A 6332-nucleotide genomic window follows, 5' to 3' on the forward strand; every position below is an offset into this window, starting at 1 on the left:
GGCCGTGGGGGGCCTGGTAGGCCGGGCAACCGCGGAATGAAGAACACGTAATGTACGGGAGTCGAACTGAGGAATATTTTTTTTGATAGAAATTAATAAAAAGATAAAGAGAGAAATAGAAAACGTACAATAACTTTATTATTGATAGAAATATCGGTACAAATTTTACCGATTTTAAAAATTAAAAGTGTTTAGATCGGTAAGGTTTTTACTGATCCTAACATATATTTTTTTTTCTATTTTTTTGGGTGATCCGTCCTTTTCCATGCTCATTTTTTTTCTCTTTTCTTCGTTTCGAAAGCTACAAACAACATAAATATTTTATAATAATAATTTTTTGTTTGGAGTGATTTGTCCCTTTTCCGTCCCTTTTCCCGTGTTTAATAATATTTTATAAATATGGTTGATTATTTCAATCGGTGACATATTCTCAGCATTTAATCGGTGACATACGCTGCGGACAAATGAAAAGAGTTAAAAAAGATTTAGGACCGGTAGAACTCTTACCATTTTAAACACTTTTGATTTTTAGGATCGGTAAAATTTATACCGATTTTTCTATTAATAATAGAATTGCTGTATCCTTTCTATTTTTCTCTCTACCTTTTTGTTAATTTCTATAAAAAAAAAATTCCCCCTAGAGATGAAGGATTTAGATTTTTTTTTATTATTATTATTTTAATGAAAAGAATTGAGAATTGAGACTCATTGCAAGATTCAAATCTGCTGGAGTACCTTTATTCTTCTATACTAACCGTTGAAAATTGATCATACGGCTTTAATTACATCTAATTCATTTTAATAGATTATTTTTTATTATAAAAGAAAAAAGTATTTGAAGTTATGTGATTAATTTTGAACAGTTTGAATAAAAAAACAGTAAGATACTCCTTTTCTAAAGTATAGGAGCAGATTTGAATCCCATCGGTGCAGCCAGAGGGGCCCCAGCCTACAGCCCACCTACTTTTCCTCGTATGATTAAATTAAAATGATGAAGTTAATTAACAAATATGATGGATGATCTCGTGTCATGTAATTTAGGAGTGGAGACCTTTTTTTTTTTTTTTTTGAAATAACCGATAGTGGCTATGAGTTTTCTTACAATAGTTCAAAGAACAACCACACTCACTACTAGCTGTATGAAAAAAATCATAGAAACCAGTAACCCAAAAACCAGCAAAAAACAACAAAAAAAGCAACCAACCAGTAACAGCTGGACTATATTCCCTTGAACAGTACCAGCCTACTCAACAGTATTTCAACCATAATTTTGCTTCTCTTATGGCATGTTGTGCTATCCTAGACTTTTGCTAACGGGTAACCCGTGACCCGTTCCGGGTTACCCGTTACGGGTAACGGGTAGGACGGGTAAAGGGGTAGGTCGGGTACGGGTAAAACCCGTAACGGGTAGACGGGTAAATTTCCAAAAATGTATATCCGGTCCGTTTATTACCCGTACCCGTTGCGGGTTGACGGGTACGGGTACCGCGGGTACGGGTCCGGGTATCCGGGTACGGGTCCGGTCCGCCCATTTTTTTTTTTTTTTTTTTTCTGTTTTTTCCTTGTTTTTTTTTCTGTTTTTCTTTCCGTTTTTTTTTCTTTTTTTTTTTTTCTGTTTTTCTTTCTGTTTTTTTTCAGTTTTTTTTTTTTCAGTTTTTTTTTTCAGTTTTGTATTTCCGTTTTTTTATTTTTTCTGTCTTTGTTTCTGTTTTTTTTTCCTGTTTTGTTTAATATTTTTTTTCTGTTTTTTTTACAGTGTCGTATAAATATTATTACGTGTTTATAATTCGATTTTTATAATATGAATAGTTCGATATCAAATAGAGTATATATATACATGAAATTATCAAGTCGCGTCTTTATAATTTATAAATGAATAAAATTTGTACCTTATATATAAAAATTATTCGTACGAAAATTTGTATATTTATACGGCTAAGTACAAATCTATTTATTTATTTCTTTAAGCAAGTCATTTTATTTTATTTTCAAATTCTCATTATAATTAAAACAATAAATTATAAATAATAATATCTTAAATTAATTTATTACATTAAAAATAATTATGAATAATTTGAAAACAATAGATTAAAAAATAAAAGTTACCCTCCTCCTTTATTCCGGGCTTGGGACCGGCTATGTAAAATAACATAGGCGGAGTTCTAACTTTTTTTTTGTTAGTAATTGTTCTTTAAAATGAATAATTTAAAAACTAATTAAAATGTTTAGAAATTATAATTTTTAAAATAACCATAAATATTAAAAGAGGTTAGAAAATTATACCGACACTACCTATCTAGTAGTTTGGATTCATATACCATTGTTCGTTTTCTTCCGCACCGTCTGAATCTGAATTAGGTTGAGGCTGCGGCTCGGTAACGCTTTCTTCAGTATCAGCTGCAGAAGATGATTCTTGAGCTTGATGTTGGTTGCGCTCGGCAGCATTAATCCAATCTTTCAAGCACACAAGTCTTTCAAAAACATGTGGACCCAATTTACTGCGTTTGTCGGAGAGGATCCTGTTCGCCGAACTAAAACAACTTTCTGAAGGGACGGTTGACACGGGTACGGCAAAGACGTCGCGGGCCATCATCGCCAGTGTTGGATAAGACCTTTGATTCCTCTTCCACCACGTCATGATGTCAACGTTTTCATTTTCGTTGCGCATATTCAAATAGCTCACTAACTCGTTTGTGGATGCGTGCGGTTCGCTATCTGATTGAAAATCTGCTAACAATCCACTACTGCTAGTGCTCCTGAAAGTGGAACTATTAAAAAAAAAAAAATTAGTGGACAAATAATGTAGATATTATAAATAATAAAGATTAAAAGCATAATGTATATTTATTCATACCTAGGACCAGCCCGGGACGAAGAGGGGTTCTGGTTGCCACTAATTCTTGAGTTGTATATGTTAAACATCTCAGCGAACTTCGCATCCACGTATGCCTCGACCCCGGTTGCGACTAAATGTAGATTATCTTTGTACGCTTCAACCATTTTGATCGTGTAATATTTCTTGTATGCCGGGTTGAGGCAGCTTGCAATAATGGCCAAGAGGGGTACATCTTCCCAATATTTTAGAAATTTTAGTTTCATGGCCTCTACAATCGGTGTGAGAGATTTATCGTGGGTTTCTGCTTGTTCCAAAATACGATAAACCTTGGAAATTTGATAGATTTGCCCCAACAACTCAAATGCCGTCGGTGAATACGAGCAGGATAGTTTGACGGTTGCTTCAAAAAAGGTTCCTAGAAATGTTGAAAGCCTTTCTAGTTGGTCCCATTCCCCGACGGTGAGTTCCAATTGCATTGCCTGAGGGGTGGATCCCCTCAAAAACTCCCCTATGACAGCTTTATAAGGAAGGCATCGGTTCAACATCCTATAGGTTGAGTTCCAACGGGTATCTATATCCCAAGGTACTTTCAACTTGCTTACTCGATAGGTTACGCACAACTTCGCAAACTCTTGTCTTCTTTCATGGTTTGAAACAATGTGGTTGAGGGCATCCTTAAATTTAACTATCAATAATTTTATGGCTTCTGTTTTAAGTCCCGCCTTCACGACGAGGTTAAGTATATGACAAGCACACTTTTGGTGAAACATTTCACCATTCATAATCGGGTTTAGTGACCGTTTAAAAATTTCAATGGAAGCAATGTTGTTGCTAGCATTATCGAAAGATATTGAAAAAACCTTGTTAGCCATATCCCTCTTAAGGTTATACTCTTGTAAAACCTCAATAATAGATTTAAAAATTACATTTGCGGTGTGCGGGGAATCTAACACTCGAAAACTTAATATCCTCTTTTGTAATACCCACTGATCATCGATCCAATGCCCAGTAATACAAGAGTACCCAAGGCCATGTTTACCAGCAGTCTATATATCGGAGGTAATTGAGACCTTGTTGGATTGATATGCAAATGTACCTTTGAGGTCATCTTTTATGGTTGTAAACTGTTTTTTTATTTCACCAACCAACTTTCTATGATGCATCCTCTTGTACATTGGTTGAGCACACCCCCGAATGACCAACCGGGCAAAGGCTGTGCAACCACCCATACTGATTGGTTGGGCTTTGTGGGTTATGTACCGGGCCAATTCACTAAGCATTCTTTTTTCATCAAATTTTGGGTTGGTTAAAGTACCATCCGGGGTGATTTGAGTTTGAATTTGCGGGGTATTATTCGGGTTATAGTTTTCACCCTTTCTAATATGCACATCAACATGTCTTTTAAAGCTACTCATACCACTAGCTTGTTTATAAACAAAATAAGGTTTCTTGCAATGGTCTACCTTACAATAAAGAGTTTTCAAGTAACCGTCGTCATCTTTGGTCACATCATACCATTCAAACCAATATTGATTGTATTCGGGAGGTCTTCTAGCCTTCTTTGCTGCTGGTTGTTGTGGGGGGCGGGGGACAATTGGCGGAGGAGGAGCGAGACCTTCTTCTTGAATTTCAGTGACACTTGTCGAAGGAGTACCTGAAATAGGGGGGTTGAGTTGACTCGACGATGCAACGGAAGAAGTGCCTCCATATGCATACGGTGGTGGTAGTTGATGTGATTCTTGTGGAATGAATGTGTTTGGATCATTTGAAGTATAATACGGTGCACCCGTTTGGGGGTTTTGTTGATAATTTGTTTGTAGCATTTGGTCTCTTCTTTGATAATTTTGGGGAGGTTGTGGATAATTAGGTGGCGGCATTTGAGAGGAACTATCAAAATAATTTTGTGAATAATCTTGTGGATAATTTGTAGTTGGTATTTCGGGGCCAAAAATATCGGCCGACATTCTCGCGATATCTTCTTGCACCGAATCACGATGAGATGACATTTTTAATAAATCTAACATATTCAAAAATAAATACAATTACTTAACATATTCAACAAATATATCTAACCTAATTATATAATGAATTTCAAATACAACTTTATTTAAAAAAAACAGAAAAAAATAAAATTAAAAAAATCTGGAAAAAAACAGAAAAAATAGGAAAAACAGAAAAAAAAAAGTATGGATTAAAAAAACAAAGATAAAATCTAACCTATTGAAAAATAAATCTAACATATTAAAAAATAAATACAATTACTTACCATATTCAACAAATAAATCTAACCTAGTTATATAATGAATTTCAAATACAACTTTATTTAAAAAAAACAGAAAAAAATAAAATTAAAAAAATCTGGAAAAAAACAGAAAAAATAGGAAAAACAGAAAAAAAAAAAGTATGGATTAAAAAAACAAAGATAAAATCTAACCTATTGAAAAATAAATCTAACATATTAAAAAATAAATACAATTACTTACCATATTCAACAAATAAATCTAACCTAGTTATATAATGAATTTCAAATACAACTTTATTTAAAAAAAACAGAAAAAAAATAAAATTAAAAAAATCTGGAAAAAAACAGAAAAAATAGGAAAAACAGAAAAAAAAAAAGAATTTGAAAAAACAAAGATAAAATCTAACCTATTGAAAAATAAATCTAACATATTAAAAAATAAATACAATTACTTACCATATTCAACAAATAAATCTAACCTAGTTATATAATGAATTTCAAATACAACTTTATTTAAAAAAAACAGAAAAAAAATAAAATTAAAAAAATCTGGAAAAAACAGAAAAAATAGGAAAAACAGAAAAAAAAAAGAATTTGAAAAAACAATGATAAAATCTAACCTATTGAAAAATAAATCTAACATATTCAAAAATAAATACAATTACTTAACATATTCAACAAATATATCTAACCTAATTATATAATGAATTTCAAATACAACTTTATTTAAAAAAAACAGAAAAAAATAAAATTAAAAAAATCTGGAAAAAAACAGAAAAAATAGGAAAAACAGAAAAAAAAAAAAATTTGAAAAAACAAAGATAAAATCTAACCTATTCAAAAATAAATCTAACATATTCAAAATAAATCTAATTATTTCACAAGTTCACATAATAAATCTATCATATTCGAAATAAATATAACTTATTCAAAATAAATTTATCATTTTCAAAAATAAATCTAACATATTCAAAATATTTCACATATTCACAAAAATGAATCTAACATATTTTTTTAACCTATTAAAAATAAATCCGAATTTCAAAAATAAAATCTAACATATTCAAAATAAATCTAATTATTTCACAAGTTCACATAATCACATCTAACAAATCTAACATAAATTAAATAAATGTAACATTCAATAAATCTAACAAATCTAACATAAATTAAATAAATCTAACAAATCTATCATAAACTAAATCTAACATTCAATTTAAATTATACATTTATCTACAACAATAAATCTAATAT

The sequence above is a fragment of the Carex rostrata genome, chromosome 17 (genome assembly GCF_964058835.1).
Source record: "Carex rostrata chromosome 17, lpCarRost1.2, whole genome shotgun sequence".
Lineage (NCBI taxonomy): Eukaryota > Viridiplantae > Streptophyta > Magnoliopsida > Poales > Cyperaceae > Carex > Carex rostrata.